Genomic DNA, 19,302 nt, shown 5'->3' with positions numbered 1-19,302 from the left:
ATGTGGGCAGAGTCCCCCCCCTCCCTCCTCCACCCATGATAGGCCCCCAGTGTGGGATGTTCCCCTTCCCGAGTCCAAGGATCTCATTTTTCATTCCCCACCTATGAGTGAAACAAAGCGGTGTTGGTTCTCTTCTTGTGAAGTTACAGTTTGCTAAGAATGATGGTTTCCAGCTGCATCCATGTCCCTACAAAGGAAGCAAACTCATCCTTTTTTATGGCTGCATAGTATTCCATGGTGTATATGTGCCACATTTTCGTTTTTGAGATGCAGTCTCACTCTGTTGCCCAGAGTGGAGTGCAGTGGCACGATCTCGGCTCACTGCAAGCTCCGCCTCCCGGGTTCACTCCATTCTCCGGTCTCAGCCTCCCGAGTAGTTGGGACTACAGGCGCCTGCCACCACGCCTGGCTAATTTTGTTTTTGTATTTTTAGTAGACACAGGGTTTCACCATGTTAGCCAGGATGGTCTCAGATGGATCTCCTGACCTCGTGATCCGCCCACCTCAGATTGCCGAAGTGCTGGGATTACAGGCATGAGCCACCGCGCCCAGCCAGTTTGTTTGTTTTTTAAAGCTCCACTTGTTGCACCCTGACTTCCAAAGCTTTGAAAAGCTAACAAATTATTCATCTTGAGCTACCAATTTTCCAGAGTTCCTCTCACCTGCAATCAGGGTTAGTCTTGAGCATAGATTCTGAAAAGGGTATATTTGTCACTAAGAAAAAGACGCAAATTGAGAAATGCTGTGGATGTATAAATTTCTGGGGGAGAATATAAGAAGATAGGCTAAATATCAACTGTACATAGTTCAAGGGCCTGAAACGGATCGTTTAGATAGAATGTGAAGAATAAGCCTCTCTGGGCTGGCATAGAAGGAAAGACACACACCCAAACTAAAATAGGACACCTCTAAAAAATCAAACAACATACCTCTTTAAAAAAAAAAAAAAAAAAGTTTTTAGATTAAATTCATGTAACATACAATTAACCATTTTAAAGTACACAATTCAGTGACATTTAGTGCACTTGTAATGTTATACAACCACTCCCTCTCTCTAGCTTGAGAACTTTTTCATCACCCCAGAAAAACATACCATATCATTCTCCCTTTCCCGCATCCCCAAGGAGCCACTAATCTGCTCTCTGACTCCATAGATTTGCCTATTCCAGATTTATCATATAAAATGAATATACAGTATGTGATCTTTTGTGTCTGGCTTCTTTCATATCTTTTTTTTATAATATTTTAATGTGTTAGCATCATGTTTTCAAGAGTCACCCAAATTGTATGATGTATCCGTACTTCACTCTTTTTTTTTTTTTTTTTTTTGAGTCAGAGTTTTGCCCTTGTTGCCCAGGCTGGAGTGCAATGGCGTGATCTCGGCTCACTGCAACCTCTGCCTCCCGGGTTCAAGCGATTCACCTGCCTCAGCCTCCCAAGTAGCTGGGATTACAAGCAAGCACCAACATGCCTGGCTAATTTTGTATTTTTAGTAGAAACGGGGTTTCTCCAATTGGTCAGGCTGGTCTCAAATTCCCAACCTCAGGTGATCTGCCTGCCTCGGCCTCCTAAAGTGCTGGGATTACACGCATGAGCCACCATGCCCACCCTTCACTCCTTTTTATGACTAGATCATTATTCCATTGTATATATGTACTAACATTTTGTTTATTCATTTATCTACTGATGGACACAGGTTGTTGAATAATGCTGCTGTAAACACTGTATACTAGTTTCTGAGAAGAACACCATTTATTGTGATCCTTAAAAGAAAGGAAAACACATTTTTAAGACAGCAACTCAGCACCCATTCTTCTACAAGTTGTAGCATGTGCAGTGGTACAAACTTAAAAGATGGCCCAAACACAGGACAGGAGAAAACCTGAATGGTTTCTTAGCCATATACAAAATTAGAAAACTCTAGGACAAGATATTCACACCTCAACACACTTAAAGGGGAGCTCATTTGCCCAGATAAAATCAGTGGGGATGAAACTGACCACACTTCTACCAAGAAGCAGAAAACTGTTGTGACCAGCTTCAGACATGATTGAACAGAGGTATTTCCAATGATTGATGAATTAACACCACTGAGAAGTGAGCTTTTCTGATGACGTGCCCAGAGGCAGGCATAGAGTGCCTGTGGGAAGAGAAATTTAGAAACACTGTCCTTTTTTCTAAGACTTTTTGTTGTCGTTGTTGTTTGGGGTTTTGTTTTTTAAGAACTGCACAGCTGCAGAAATTGTGTGAGCATTCTGGGACTGTCAAACTCCCATCTAACTTTGTGAAGAATTCTTCTGAGTGAATTTTATTGGTTTCAGCTGGAGAATCCACCCCACCCCACTAGCAGAAAGCCACATGCCCACCAAGCACTGCCTCTCTTCTCCTGCCCTGAAGTGATCAGAAAGCAAGAGTTCACCATGGGAGAAAACACGTGGAGTCAATTTGTGCCTCAAGTTAGTCCACAGCTTTCCACAATCTACAAGGTGATAAGGTGGGGTTGGCAACATCCCAATAGGAACAGCAGCCCAGAGCACTTCTCCTTTGCTAAGGGCATTTGTGCCTCTTTTCTTTTGGCAGGCAATGGGTTTGATTTTCTAAATGTTCAGGAGAAGACTGTTCAGATTTTCTTTCTACAACTTTCTGGAGCTTCAGCAGCACTAACTGAATTCTATATCAACATGCACAATGGAAAAATATTACTGGCACCAAATACATAAATAAGGACTATTTAGGGAAAGGGGTGGGGTGGGAGGTTGCTGGGAACATCTGCTCCTGCTCACAACATTCAAGCCGGCCCACCTCGAAGCGCCCCCCAACCCCGCTAGATCTTGATGCTCTGATGTTCACAAAGCTGCTCAGCTCTTCTCCGAGTCACCATGTCAACACTGGGGATCCAACCAAGTGTTGAAAAGCAGTGTGGAGACCTCCTTCAGGCATAGTTTGGGAACAGCGGGAGCAATCACTTCAGCTCTCTTTGCTCAGACACCAAATGTGAGTCTTTGCCAACTCCTTGGCTTTGAGGATAAGCTTTAAGGAAGACCGTTGCTGGATAACATTCCCCATGTTGGAGATAAAGTCTAAATTCTTCCAGGCCATCATGAAGGAAAAAGTCCTAATGATAAATAAATCCAGCCAAACAATCTTCACGTTAGGAACACTATGACAACTTCCTCGCCATTAAAATGCACTTTAAAGGGGGCATTTCTACAGTGATTCCCCAGAAACCGTGTGTGTGTGTGTGTGTGTGTGTGTGTGTGTGTGTGTGTGTGTGTGTGTTCTGGAGTAGGGAGTCAGAGTTCATGTAGACCTCAAGATAAATACGACTTAAAATTTCAGTGTACCACTTTGTATTAAGATTATTTTCACTGAGATGCCAAAAAAAAGGAAGACCACTGGGGTCCCTGATTTTTTAATTTGGTAAAAACACATAACATAAAATTTACCATCTTAACCATTTTTAAGTAAACAGTACAGTAGTGGTAACTATATGCACATTGTTGTTCAACAGATTGCTAGAACTTTTTCATCTTGCAAAACTAAAACTCTACACCCACTAACAACTTTCCTTTGCCCCCACTTCCCAGTCCATTCTACTTTCTGCTTCTAATGGTTTGGAGTCCCTGGCTTTTAAAACTGGAAAGAACTTAAAAGCCATCTAATAAACCTTCCGCTCTCAGCTAAGTAACTTGAGCTGTGGAACATTTAAGTGACTGGTTCAAGGTCGGCCAGTGAGTCATGGAGCCAGGATTCAGGCCTCTGCTGCCCAAACCCAGCTCTGTCCTCTGTATAGCATTATATCAGTAATAATATTATGGTTTTAATTGTCTCCCATCATCCAAATCAATGTTCATTTACATGCAAAGAAATCATTTTGCAGTAATCAATATTATAAGCATCACATTGCAATTCCAGAAATACTTTGTAAATTCAGTAAGACAGTCAAAGAAAATTTATGTCATCACATAATCCTCCCCATTCTGCTTAGGTTTGAGGTAACAGTATACAATTCTCATAGAGAGTCTGGAATAAGCTCTGTGTTAGAATTTAGATTTAATTTAAATATTAGGCATTGCGCCTAGATAATTGAAAACTCTGGAGAGATTTCAAGTACATAAAAGGTGGGAAAGGGTTTTTTACGTGCAATGGAGTCACAGTAAGTACAAGAGGAAAACAATGTGCTGATCACAGGGTGGTTAAACATCAGAATGGATGACCCAGTAATGCCATGAACTCACCTTTTCTGAAGGTCATTAAAATCTGTTTCCAGATTCTCATCAATGTGACATCACTGAAGGAAACCCTGGTATTTCCTTGCCAGGCTTCAATTCTATGACACTAAACCACCAGGATTTTCATAGGCTATCCTAGAGGTCCAGGGATGGGCTGAAAAATACATCAGAGGGACCATCTGCAGCCTGGTGGGAGCTTCATCTCTTGGGCAGAAAAGAGATTCTGAAAATATCCTGTATTGAATTTCACCTTTGTCTCAAAATCCTCATAGTCGACCTGGGTGACATCCCTAGAAGGCAACAGAAGGTTGAGTTCAAAGCTTTGACACCAGGAAGGCTTAACTTGCTTTTGTAAAATCACAAGCGTGAGCTGACACTGAAACTCCAAAAATGAGTCTCCTAGTTCTGTGGGCACAGTAAATGAACACAGGACAGAGAAGCCACTGAGGCATACCAAAGCCACTGAGGGCAGCCATGAGATTCATGGGGAGGACTTTAGACTGCAGAAACAGGATGTCTGGTTTTGAGTCTCGCCTTTGGCTTTATGCCTCTGGGCAACTCATCAAACCTCTCTCTGACTCAGTTTTCTTTTTTATTTTTAGATTCAGGGGAACATGTGCAGGTTTGTTGTATACCTAAATTGCATGCCATGGAGGTTTCAGGTACAGATTGTTTCAACACCCACATAATAAGTGTGGTACCCAATAGGTAGTTTTTCAGTTCTCACCCTCCTCCCAACCTCCACCCTCATGTAGGCCCTGGTGTCTATTGTTTGCTCTTTGTGTCCATATGTACTCAATGTTTAACTGCTACTTATAAGTGATAATATGTGGTATTTGGTTTTCTCTTTCTGCATTATTTCACTTAGGATAATGGCTACATCATGTTGCTGCAAAGGACATGATCTTGTTCTTTGTTTATGGCTGCATAGTATTCCATGGTATATATGCACCACGATTTTTTTTGTCCATTCTACTATTGATGGGTGTTTAGGTTGACTCTACATCTTTGCTATTGTGAATAGTACTGTGATGAACATATGTGTGCATATGTCTTTATGATAAAATGATTTATATTCCTTTGGGTATATAGCCAGTAATGGAATTGATGAGTCAAATGGTAACTGTGCTTTGAGTTCTTTGAGAAACCCTCAAACTGCTTTGCATGATGGTTGAACTAATTTACATTCCTGCCAGCAGCATTTTTTCTCTTTTCTCTGCAACCTCGCCAGTATCTGTTTTTGACTTTTTATTAATAGCCATTCTGACTGGTGTGAGATGGTACCTCATTGTGGCTTCGATTTGCATTTCTCTGATTAGTGATGTTGAACATTTTTTCATATGCTTGTTGGCCACGTGTGTGTCTTTTGAGAAGTGTACATGTCCTCTGCCCTCTTTTTTATTTTATTTTTTTTTAGACAGTCTCGCTCTGTTGTCCAGGCTAGAGTACAGTGGCATAATCTCGGCTCACTGAAAGCTCCACCTCCCAGGTTCACGCCATTCTCCTGCCTCAGCCTCCCGAGTAGCTCGGACTACAGGTGCCCGCCACCATGCCTAGCTAATTTTTTGTATTTTTAGTAGAGACGGGGTTTCACCGTGTTAGCCAGGAGGGTCTCTATCTCCTGACCTCGTGATCTGCCTATCTCAGCCTCCCAAAGTGCTGGGATTACAGGCGTGAGCCACCATGCCCAGCACCTTTGCCCTCTTTTTAATGGGGTTGTGTTTTGTTTGTAAATTTGTTTTAGTTTCTTATAGATTCTGGATTTTAGACCTTTGTCGGATGCATAGTTTGCAAATATTTTCTCCCATTCTGTAGGTTGTCTGTTTACTCTGTTGATAGTTTCTTTCACTGGGTAGAAGCTTTTTAGTTAAGTCCCACTGGTCAATTTTGTTTTGTTGCAATTGTTTTTGGAGTCCTTGTCATGAAATCTTTGCCAGGTCCTATGTCCAGAATAGTGTTGCCTAGGCTGTCTTCCAGGGTTTTTATAGTTCTCAGTTTTACATTTAAGTTTTTAATCCACCTTGAGTTGATTTTTGTATATGGTATAATGAAGGGGTCCAGTTTCAATTTTTTGCATAGTCCATCTCAGTTTTCTTACCCATAAACTGAAGATGATAATAGTAACTACCTCACAGCGTTGTGCTGAAAATAAGGTGAATTAATAGATCTAATTCACTTAGCACAGTGCCTGGCTAATCATGAGCACTCAGAAAAACACCAGCAGTTATTATTAATAATCCACTCCACAATATGCACTGTGATCTTTTTACTCACTCTTTCTACCACTCTCTCCCTCTTCTTCCTTTCTTTGACACCTTCTTTCCTCTTATCACCTGCCTATGCTCCCACTCATTCCCATGGGCAAGATCAGTCTTACTTTTGGCAATTTGAGGGACAGCCAAAAGAACTCTTCTGCCATAACATAAAAGTTCCTCTAAAATATAATTAGACATTCAGTCCTCCAAATAAATAATCACTTTTTAATGTAAAAGTCATGGCTTTTAATAATACTTAATAGCCAGTAAGTTATTAGCTTTACTCCTAATCACTCTGGCACATCCTCTTATAATTCTATCTGTCTGAAATTTTCTTGTTTACTTAGTTTAGTACAGTTCTTCTCCGCAAGCTCTGTAAAAACAGGAGCTTTACTATGTTGTTCACCATTATATCTCCAATCCCTACAACAGAATCCAGCACATAGTAGATGCTCAATAAATATTTATCAAGTGTTGAATGGCTGAACTACTTACTCTCTTCCAAAATTTGCCATGCTGTTCACCCTCTGGTTCTCTCAATATGCTGTTTCCTCTGCATGGATTTCAAAATTCATTCCAGGTATTCAGTGACTGCCTACTGTGTATTTCCCTGGCCCAATCCTGTCAGTTCTCCAGGGCTTAGCATGAGCATTTTGTCTTCCACAGGGCCTTCTCTGACCCACCCAGGCAGGATCAGTGATCTTCCTACCAGCTGCTGCAGTGCCCTTACCTGTCCTACTCCCAGCTTTGCATTCCTGAAATCTTCAAATACCCCCAAAGCCCCAAATATAATAGATTGTCCACTATAAAATTTGTACTGGAGTAGATAATAACAAAACTGAGTTCTAACATGACTAGTGTGTATGTATAGGGGTGGAGGAAGAGTCTGCAGAGTGCAGTCACTTCTGTGACCCCCCCCCCCACCTCCACACACCATGCTCTGTCCCTCTGCAAAATTCTAAATGGCTTCATGTCAGGTCTTGAGGATAACAGGAGAAGAGTCAAAACCATGAACACCAAAGGTGCGGCTGTATCTCTGTTAGGTTTCCTATGGTAATAATTCTTTGAAGAGAGAAACTGTCTTCCTCACAGTTTCCCTACACTTGGCCCAATGTTGAAAAGTGTCAGAGCCTCCACTCTGTACATGAATAAATGAATGTGCTAATTTATATCAATTTAATTACTTTCAACTATAAAATTCTGTTTTGTTTTGGTTTTTTAATCAAATTTTGAATCAATTTGATGATGTGTTTGTCCCATCTCGATGACACAGTGTTTAAAAATAAATGAAGATTTCTTTCTAAATATTCCTTCTCCAAGATGAAATGATGCATTTAAGCCAGAAAATCCAGAAATTACATGGGCTCAGAATGGAATTCCAGACACTTCATCAGGCTCAACTCTGACCTCAAATCAAGACACTAGGTGTTGCCACGTCACCACTCACACACTTGGGTCAGGCCATTGTCCTGCATTTGACATTAATTGCACCTTCTGGACATACGTGCTCAGGTTAAAAAGCTCTGAATGTGTGACAGAGTGACAGAGCAACTGGCAAGCATAGGCCAACATCAACATATTTAACCAGGGCAAGTATGGAAAAGATCTGGATGCTGGTTCTGAACTAGATCCCTGGCCCCAACCCCAATGATAATCCAATAGCTTTGAGCCTTATTTCTCAAGTTAAGTCAGGCCCAGAGGACATTTTGAGAACCTCTATTTGTGGGAATATGCCCACAGATACCCATGGGAATAGGTAATAAAATGGGGCAAGACAAATATACCCAGTTTTATTTCTAGACTATATCGTCAAAACAGAAATAGTCTAAAGTTGACAAATTTTCTCAACTGTACCATAGCAATGATTTATACATCCTGTAATCTTAATATTGCTTCCAAATGTGTGAAAGAAGAGACCGTACCATTTCAAGACATTTCATTTTTTATGTCAAAATAAGTTACTCATTGTATCAAATTCCAGCCAATTAGGGACCTCACCCTGATATATATCTGTACAACACATCCTCCTTTAAAATACCCTATTTCATTGCTCAAAAAGGAAAATACACTGGAATCATTTTGTGACAAATTTAGACATGTTGGGCAACAAAATATGTAGACGGCTGCTTGGTATGCAATTAAAATACCATTGGTGGGAACAACTGGCTCTGGCAATAGTAAAAGGAAATACACTTTTCCCTTCAGGAAAACAATTCCAGTTGACAGTCTCACTGAGCAAAATGAGATGGAGATCTCAGCATGGCTCCTGATAAGAGGTCCACCTGACCCCCATTCTGCACTTGGGGAGTCAGAAATACTTTTGGAAAGGAACCAAAGAGAGTTGCACAGCCTTCGCACTCAGAGTTAACAGACAACACACAGCAGAGCCCCTCAACTCTGCACACTCTGTTGGTGCAGCCCTACGGGAAAGAGTTGCAAGAGCTGATCTCAGATCCGAAATCACAAGCACTCCTCTCAGTGTCCTAGAGGGAACACATTTTAGCAAAAATGAACTAGAAGTCATCAAGAACATGTCACACCTCCAAGAAGACCTATGGTGTAGTTTCTAGGGATATACCTGCCCTCTTCATTGTACTTTGAAAATTCCAAAATATCAGTTAAGCTTCCCATTTAATAATTTTTTAAAAGGTCAGTTTATTCCCTAGTTTAACTAGGATGAAAGAAAGTCTTATCTCTCAGTATTCCCCTTTTTTAATAGAAAACACCAAACATGAGCAAAAATAGGGAGACTAATACAATGAACTTTTCATTTATTACCTAGCTTCAACAATTATCAAATAATGGCCAAACACATTTCTTCTCAAACCTTGCACACTCCCCTCTGCCAATACTGGCTTCCCTAAGGCAAATCTCAGACATCACATAATCTCATCTGTAAATATTTCAATCTGTAACTATTTCCAACTGCATCTTTGAAGGATAAGGGCTCTTTTTTAACATGGCCATTAACATAAATAAAAACTGAAAAATAATTCTGCAACACCAACAGATATCCAGTCAGTAATCAAACTTCCCTGTCTCATATTTTTCATTGTTTGTTCAAATCAAAATCCGTGTATTGCAACTGACACGTCTCACATCTCAATCTATAGTGTTCTTTCTTCCCCTATCTCTGCCTACCTGCCCCCCCACACACACACACATACACAATTTGTCATTGAAGAAACCAGGCTTTTTTCCTGAGTAATTGTTCACATACAGGATTTTGCTGGCTGTATCTTTGTGGTGTCATTTAATATGTCCCTCCTCCCCTGTTTTTTCCTGAAAACTATTTGTTATGTATAGAAGCTTGATTACATTCAGGTCTGACTTTCTGACAAGATACTTCATGAGTGGTTAAACATGGGGATCAGGGGGCACTTTATATCTGGTTGTCTCTCTTTTTGTGATGTTAGTAGCCATTGAAGATCTTCCTGGATTGTCTCATTAATGATTGCAAAATGGTGATTTTCTCCATCTATCCTTTCTTTTTCTGTTATGAATAATTAAAGAGATATGTTTCATCATCAGCTATTTGATTATCCTGAGATATGGCTTGTGAAGAAAAGAAGATAAAATTGTCAATTATTTCCCTTTATCACTTTTCAAAACAATGAGTTAGTTCCCTAGCATCCTCAAAAGGATTTTTTGTTTTTATTTCTAAGTATCATTATGAACTCATGAATTTTAAAGCATTTTGTATAATTTGATTTATTTCAGTTATTAGTTTACCATTTATTGGTGCTCAAATTGTCCCATTTTTAACCAATGACAATCTCTTCAAGTTGTCTCTTGAGTTCTTTTCTCAGGATCCCATATTCTTTAATTAATCCCTTGCTTTATGCTATAATATGTTTCAGGCTCATCTTGTACATTTTCTATTACAGACCTGGAGTTAGATAGTTATCTAAAGAACCCTAGTTCTTTTCACTGGAAAAGGTATTCAGAACCCACAATGTGAGGGCTAGCTTTCTCCGTGCTACTGGATTGGTCATTTTTTCTTGAGATTCTCAACAGACAAAGCTAGAAAATATGCTTTTTGAGATAAAGTCTTGCTATGTCACCCAAACTGGGGTGCAGTGGTGTGAATGAGGTTCACTGCAGCCTCTATCTCCTGGCCTCAAGAAATCCTTCTGCTTCAGCCTCCCAAGTAGCTAGAGCTACAGATACATACCACCATACTCTGCTATTTTTTGATTTTTGTAGAGGTGGGATTTCTCCAATTTGCCCAGGCTGGCCTTGAACCCCCCTGGGCTCAAGCAGTCCTCCTGCCTCAGTTTCCCAAAGTGCTAGGATTACAGTCATGAGTCACTGTGCCCAGCCCCTACACAATGTTTTTTTTTTTTTGAGATAGGGTCTCACCCTGTCACCCAAGTTGGAGTGCAGTGGTGCTATCATGGCTCGCTGCAGCCTCAACATCTCAGGCTCAAGTGATCCTCTTGCCTCAGCCTCCAGAGCAGCACCACCCTACCTGGCTAATAATTTTTAAATAAGGGTGGGGGTCCCACAATGTTTCCTAGGCTGAATACTGATATTTTGTATTTAAATGTACAATAATAGGGTTTTTACTTAACTTCTTTGATTTTATATTTATATCTCTTTTCTCTTATGCTAAAAAATACTAGTTAACCATAAACATTTACGTAATTATTCTCTTTGTTCTATAATCTACATGCATAAGAGTTTCAGAGTAACAATACTATTATTAAGAACACAGTAACATAGCCTAGATTTTGTATGGATCCTTATAGTCCTTAAGTGTATATACCACTAGGGATATATTGTAAAGTATTGGGTTTGTAAGTCTCTTGGAATAGACCTTGATGTGGTGATGTCATCAACTTGATACTCAATTGGATTCATTGGTTTTACTTTTTATTTGCTATTTTATAGATTTGTTTTTAAATTTTACTTTATTTCATAACTACATAAAATATATACATAGTTTCACAGTCAAATCTACAGATTCAAACATAATTTAAGTGACTTTTTTCATTTTTGAGTATCCTATTATTTGAATTTATATTAGACTATATGTGTGTATATATATATTCCTTTCTTTGATCACTTTTCTTATCTTTGCTTCTTTCACTTAAAAATATATTAACAATATATCCTAGTGATCATGAAAGTATATAAACATACTCACTTACTTTATAGCTTGTTTTAGTTGTATAGCGCTCCTCATTTATTTGTGTAACTACATAGCACTCCACTGAGTGACTGCTTCAAAATTTATCCAACCAGTCCTCTGTTATGGACACAGGTTGTTTCTAACCTTTTGGTTGCAAACATTACATTAACAAATTGTTTTGTGCCACATTTGGGTAGCTCGTTTTTGTCTTCAGGATAGATTTCTAGAGGTGAAATTGCTTGGCCAAAAAATAAGTACATACATAATTTTGCTAGATATTGTCAAAAGTCTGCAATAGTTTGCATTCCCACTCAAAATGCCTGAGTACTTATTTCTCCACAAACTGACAGAATTTAAAGTAAAACTTTTGAATTGTTGCCAACGTGATAGCTGAGGTTATATCTTAGTATAGTTTTAATTTACATTTCTTTTATTATAAATAAGACTATCCTTTCACATTTCTAAAGGCTATTTAAATTGCTGTGAGTTATCAATATGTCATTTGTTTTTCTGTATAATTGCTGGTCTCTTTTTGTATTTAGAAGCCCTTGAAATAATAGAATATTAAACCTTTATCTGTGCTAGAAGTTGCAAATATTGTGCCAGCTTGCCGTTTTACTTTATCTGGGGGGCAGGGGCACAAAAACAATTTTTTGTTCCATGTTTATCAACTTATATTGCTTATATATTTTGAATCAACATAAAATTTTTTTCTCATTCCAAAGTTATAGAGAAATTCATCCATGTTTTTATCTGATAATTGTATAGGTTCATTTTTATGGCAAATCTCAAATACCTTTAGAATTTATCCTGATGTGTATCTTTTTCCACATGGCTACCCTGTTATCCTAATACTTGTCTATTTTGGATTTCATCTCCCACCAAAATAAAGTAAAAAGTAAATCTAATCATGAGGAAACATCATAGAAACCAAAACTTGAGGGTCATTCTTTAAAATTACTGTCATGTATATTTTTACATTAAAAAAACTTTATTTTTGGCCAGGCGCGGTGGCTCATGCCTGTAATCCCAGCACTTTGGGAGGCTGAGGCAGGCAGATCACGAGGTCAGGAGGTTGAGACCATCCTGGCTAACATGGTGAAACCCCGTCTCTACTAAAAAAAAAAAAAAAGTAAGCCGGGTGAGGTGGCGGGTGCCTGTAGTCCCAGCTACTCAGGAGGCTGAGGCAGGAGAATGGCCTGAACCTGGGAGGCGGAGCTTGCAGTGAGCCAAGATTGCGCCACTGCACTCCAGCCTGGGCAACAGAGCGAGACTCCCTCTCAAAATAAAAAAAATTTTTTAAAATTAAAACTTTATTTTAAGAGCTATTTTATGTTCACAGCAAAATTGAGAGAGAGGTATAGAGATTTTCTTTATACCCTGTGCCCCCACACATGCCTAGCCTCCCCTAGTATCAACAGACCCTCTCCCTTCAGAGTGGTACATGGTTAGAATAGATGAATCTACATTGACACATCATTACCACCCAAAGTCCATATTTTTAGATTAGAGTTCACTCTTGGCATTTGCATTAGTCCATTCTCACATTGCTATAAATAGCTACCTAAGACTAGGTAATTTATAAAGAAAAGAGGTTTAATTCACTCACAGTTCTGTAGGCTTAACAGGAACCATGACTGGAAGGCCTCAGGAAACTTACAATCATGGCAGAAGGCAAAGGGAAGCACCTACCTGTTTACAAAGGTGGAGCAGGAGAGAGAGAAAGAGAGAGTAAGGGGGAATGTGCCATACTTTTAAACCATCAGAGATCTCAAGAGAACTTCATCACTATCACCATAACAGCATGGGGGAAATTTGTCCCACCATGATCCAATTACCTCCCACTAGGTCCCTCCCCTGACACATGGGGATTACAAGTCAACATGAGATTTGGGTGTGGACACAGAGCCAAACCTTATTAGTGTTTTATATTCCATGATCTTGAACAAATGAATAATGACATGTATTCATCATTGCAGTATCATTCAGAGCATTACCACTCCTCTAAAAGTCCTGTGTGCTCTATTTATCCCTCCCCCATCTCAATCCATGGCAACAACTAATCTTTTTATTGTCTCCATAGTTTTGCTTTTCTAGAATGCCATATACTTGGAATCATACAGTATGTATCCTATTCAAATTGGCTTCTTTCCCTTAGTAATGTGCCTTTAAGTTTCCCCCATGTCTTTTCACAGCTTGATAGCTCATTTTTTAGTGTTGAATAACATTCTATAGTCTGGATGTGCCATCTGGCCTGCATTTTCCAAAATATAGCAATATAGGAATGGAAAAAGACAAAGAAAGGCAACTAAAGAGATATGACAAATGAAAGCAATATATGGCTCCAGTTTCCATATTGTACTTGTGGGGGCAGGGGGAAATGTTGTAAAGGACACTGTCGGGAGAATTGGCAGAACTAGTATATGGGTTGTATATTAAAGTGCTATGTCGATATTGAATGTCCCAATGTCCCAAAGCTGATAATTTGCTGCACTGTGAATATATATGAGAATATTCTTGCTCTTAGGAAATATACACTGAAATATCAACAGGTAAAGGGGCATGATGTATACAACTATTCTCAAATGGTTCCAAAACTACATAAAATATGTGCGTGTGTGTGTGTGTGTGTGTGTGTGTGTGTGTGTGGAGAGAGAAAGAGACAGAGAGATAAAATAAATGTGACAAAATGTTTAAAATTGGCAAATCTTGCCAAAGATTATTTGGGGGTTCTTTATGCTATTCTTGCAAGTTTTTCTGGTAACTTTGAAATTATTTCAAATTAACAAAATAAACAAAATTCTATCTTTTCTCCTACTGAACTCAGATGCTGCTTGTATCACATTCTCCACACCCATATTCTGTCCCATTCTCTGTGAGCAAACACTACACTACTTTAATTATAGCAACTTTATAATATGTTTTGAATATTTTAACTACGTTTTAAACAATATCTGAAAGAATGTATCCTTCTCATTGTTCTTTTTCAGGGTTTTCCTGTATATTCTTCCTTCTTTGTTCCTTTTTACAGAAACTGATGATACTCTTATTGGAATAATATTACATTTATAGATTAACTTACAATTGACAACTTTGTGATGTTTAGTCTTTCTATCCAAAGCTTGATATGCATTCCCATTTGATCAAGTCCACTTTTGTGTTTTTCGGGATATTTTATAGTTTTTATGTACTGCGTTTTGACACTTTGCTTATTTTGCCCTTACAAGTGCAATATTGTTTCCATTATATCTTCTAACAGGTTTCAATATACCATTTGAGTTCCCAAATAAAAGTTTTAAATCATTTTACAATCATTCTAAGGCAAATATTTTCTAGCCTGTTTTTAGTATCTTATTATTGCTGGTTGTGTTGTGAAATTTTCAAAACAAAATATACTATCATTCACTTTAATTAATATTGCAAAGACAGGCTATGGTTAGTACATGGGGAGATAGAAATCCCTGAATTCCAAGAGTTAAACTGGTTGAAAGCAACACATGGCAAATGACCTCAGCAATCTGCAGAAGGCTTGTATCTCCACATCAAAAACCAAAGGAAGAGCACTGGAAAAAATAATTTAGTCTTAATGAAACGTTAACGAAATCTTTTATCTTGTTAGTGGCATCAGCGTACCCTGAAGAAAGCATATGTGAACTAACTCTTTAATTAAACGTTAAGAATTTGTCAAGGTTTGTTCAGTCCTGTTAAGGAGGAAAATAACTGAATTATTTAAATAAAAAAAAAAAAAAAAGGAGTCTGAGGACTAAAGAAAAGCCCTCCAAACAAAACAAAATTCTTTATGTTTCTGTATCTCGAGTCTGTGCTTCCATACCTGCCAAGCAATTTTTGGGAAGTGAAAGCATTTGCCAACTTTCAGGTGTCCAGCCTCCCCCAGGGATATTTCTCACTGAAAACAAACCAATTCACCTGTGATGTACACATCAGTCTGTAGCAAGCCTCAGGGGAATAGAGTCATCAGGTCCGGACGACCTGAGTGCAAAACCAGCACTGCTAGCCCAGAGGCCTCCTCAGGTGCTGACTTCTGCCTCTCAAACTGAACGCAAGCCATACTGGACACCTGAGGGAGATTAAAAACTATAGAATCAAGTGGGTGAAGGCTATGAACAGACACTTCTCAAAAGAAGACATTTATGTGGCCAATAAACATATGAAAAAAAAGCTAATCATCACTAGTCATTAGAGAAATGCAAATCAAAACCACAGTGAGATACCATCTCATGCCAGTTAGAATGGCGATCACTTAAAAGTCAGGAAACAGATCCTGGAGAGGATGTGGAGAAATAGGAATGCTTCTACACTGCTGGTGGGAGTGTAAACTACTTCAGCCATCGTGGAAGACAGTGTGGTGATTCCTCAAGGATATAGAACCAGAAATACCATTTGACCCAGCCATCCCATTACTGGGTATATACCCAAAGGATTGTAAATCATTCTACTATAAAGATACATGCACACGTATGTTTAGTGCGGCACTATTCACAATAGTAAAGACTTGGAACCAACACAAATGCCCATCAATGATAGACTGGATAAAGAAAATGTGGCAAGATCGAGGCTGCCTCCCCATCTCAGCTGGTGGGAGGGTGGGAGAGAGAGGCGGGGAGAGGAGAAGGCCGCAATGGAGGAAGAAGGAAGTGGCAGAGGAAGAAGGAAGTGGCGGAGGAAGAAGGAAGCGGTGGTGCTGCTTACACAGCAGCTCAGGTGGCGCCCGGTTCCTGGAAGTGTCAGTGCAGCACAGTAGTTGGTGCAGATCGCGCAGAGCTCATAGTTAAATTAAGGAAGAATAAAAGAGATGAACATCTCTTAAAGAGAAGGAATGTACCACATGAAGGTATCTGTGAAGACTCTGATATAGATGGTGATTATAGAGTGCAAAATAACTCTCTAGAAGCTATTGTTCAAAATGCTTCAAGTGATAACCAACGAATTCAATTAAGTGCAGTTCAAGCTGCCAGGAAGCTTTTATTCAGTGATCGAAATCCACCAGTTGATGACTTTAAAAATTCTGGAATATTGGCCATTTTAGTCCATTGTCTTGAAAGAGATGACAATCCTTCTTCACAGTTTGAAGCTGTATGGGCTTTGACAAACATTGTATGTGGAACTTCTGAACAAACTCAAGCAGTAGCTCAGTCCAATGTTGTGCCACTTTTCCTGAGGCTTCTCCATTCACCCCATCAGAATGTCTGTGAGCAAACAGTGTGGGCATTGGGAAATATCATAGGTGATGGGCCCCAGTGTAGAGATTATGTCATAAGTCCTGGAGTTGTGAAACCTTTACTTTCCTTCATAAGTCCATCTATTCCTATAACATTCTTAAGAAATGTTACTTGGGTTATGGTCAACTTATGTTGCCACAAAGACCCACCACCACCAATGGCAACCATTCAGGAGATTCTTCCAGCCCTTTGTGTTTTAGTTCATCACACAGACGTAAATATATTGGTAGATATAGTCTTGATCCTCTCTTACCTTACTGATGCTGATAATTAACAAATGCAGATGGTAGCAGACTCTGGAATCGTTCCTCATTTGGCTTCCTCAGCCACCAGGAAGTTAAAGTTTAGACTGCTGCACTTCGAGCTGTGGGCAACATTGTTACTGGAACTGATAAGCAAATACAAGTAGTTTTGAACTGTGATGCCCTTTCACACTTCCCAGCACTCCTAACACATCCCAACAAGAAAATTAATAAAGAAGCAGTATGGTTCCTCTCTAAAATCACTGCAGGAAGTCAGCAGCAGGTACAGGCAGTAATTGATGCCAATCTTGTACCAGTGATAATACACCTTTTGGATAAGGGGATTTAGGCATTCAGAAAGAAGCTACTTGGGCCATAAGTAACTTAAAAATTAGTGAAAGGAAATTAAGTGGCTTACCTTATCCAGCAAAATGTTATCCCACCTTTTTGCAACTTGTTGACTGTAAAAGATGCAAAAGTGGTCATCTGCAAAGCCTGAGTCATGTCCTCTCACTCTCCTCCCCAGAGAGCATGAACTTCACCACTTGCTCCACCTTCTCCACCAACTACCGGTCCCTGGGATGCCTGGACAGTGAGCAGCATGGCCAATATCTATGCACGCACGAGGGGCTCTGGTTCCCAGATCTCCCCGTCCCACTCCATCAGCTTCCAGGGCAGCATAGGGTCCAGGGATCTGTCTGGGGGTTGGCCGGGGGTCTGACAGGAATGGGAGGCATCCAGAACGAGAAGGTGACCATGCAAAGCCTGAATGACCTCCTGGCCTCCTACATAGACAGAGTGAGGAACCTGGAGATCAAGAATTGGTAACTGGAGAGCAAAATGCGGGAGCCCCTGGAGAAGAAGGGACTCCAGGTAAGAGACTGGAGCCATTACTTCAAGACCATCGAGGAAGATCTGAGGGCTCAGATCTTCACAAATACTTGGACAATGCCCACATCGTTCTACAGATTGACAATGCCCATCTTGCTGCTGATGACTTTACAGTCAAGTATGAGACAGAGCTGACCATGTGCCAGTCTCTGGAGAGCGACATCCATGAGCTCCACAAGGTCATTGATTACACCAATGTTACTCAGCTGCAGCTGGAGACAGAGATCGAGGGCTCAAGGAGGAGCTGCTCTTCATGAAGAAGAACCATGAAGAAGAAGTAAAAAGCCTACAAGCCCAGATTACCAGCTCTAGGTTGACTGTGGAGGTAGATGCCCCCAAATCTCAGGACCTCACCAAGATTATGGCAGACATCCGGGCCCAATATGACAAGCTGGCTCAGAAGAACCGAGAGAAGCTGGACAAGTACTGGTCTCAGCAGATTGAAGAGAGCACCACAGTGGTCACCACGCAGTTTGCTGAGGTTGGAGCTGCTGAGATGACACTCATGGAGCTGAGACATACAGTCCAGTCCTTGTCGATGAGACATACAGCCCGGTCTCATCAACCTGGGCTGCATGAGAAATCTAAAGGCCAGCTTGGGGAACAGCCTGAGGAAGATGGAGGCCCGCTACACCCTGCAGATGGAGCAACTCAGTGGGATCCTGCTGCACCTGGAGTCAGAGCTGGCACAGACCCAGGCAGAGGGACAGGGCCAGGCCAAGGAGTATGAGGCCCTGCTGAACATCAAGGTCAAGCTGGAGATCGCCACCAACCACCACCTGCTGGAAGATGGTGAGGATTTCAAACTTCGTGATAACTCCATGCAAACCATCCAAAAGACCACCACCCGCCAGATAGTGGATGACAAAGTGGTGTCTGAAAACAATGACACCAAAATTCTGAGACATTAAGCCAGCAGAAGCAGGGTACCCTTTGGGGAACAGGAGGCCAATGAAAAGTTCAGAGGTCACACCTTATACAAAAATTAATTCAAGATGGATTAAAGACTTAAATGTTAGACCTAAAACCACAAAAACCCTAGAAGAAATCGTAGGCAATACCGTTCAGGACATAGGCATGGGCAAGGACTTCATGACTAAAACACCAAAACCAATGGCAACAAAAGCCAAAATTGACAAATGGGATCTAATTAAACTAAAGAGCTTCTGCACAGCAAAAGAAACTACCATCAGAGTGAACAGGCAACCTACAGAATGGGAGAAAATTTTTGCAACCTACTCATCGGACAAAGGGCTAATATCCAGAACCTACAAAGAACTCAAACAAATTTACAAGAAAAAAACAAAC

The 19,302-nt window shown here is 40.2% G+C and overlaps 1 pseudogene; it reads left to right on the top strand.

Moving 5' to 3' along the window:
- LOC108519610 (importin subunit alpha-3-like) overlaps nucleotides 1-19,302 on the top strand; it is a 34,840-nt pseudogene that overhangs the window by 14,199 nt on the left and 1,339 nt on the right.

This window comes from Rhinopithecus bieti, unplaced genomic scaffold (genome assembly GCF_001698545.2).
Source record: "Rhinopithecus bieti isolate Rb0 unplaced genomic scaffold, ASM169854v2 scaffold_48948, whole genome shotgun sequence".
Lineage (NCBI taxonomy): Eukaryota > Metazoa > Chordata > Mammalia > Primates > Cercopithecidae > Rhinopithecus > Rhinopithecus bieti.
This window is presented reverse-complemented; position numbering and strand designations above follow the sequence as displayed.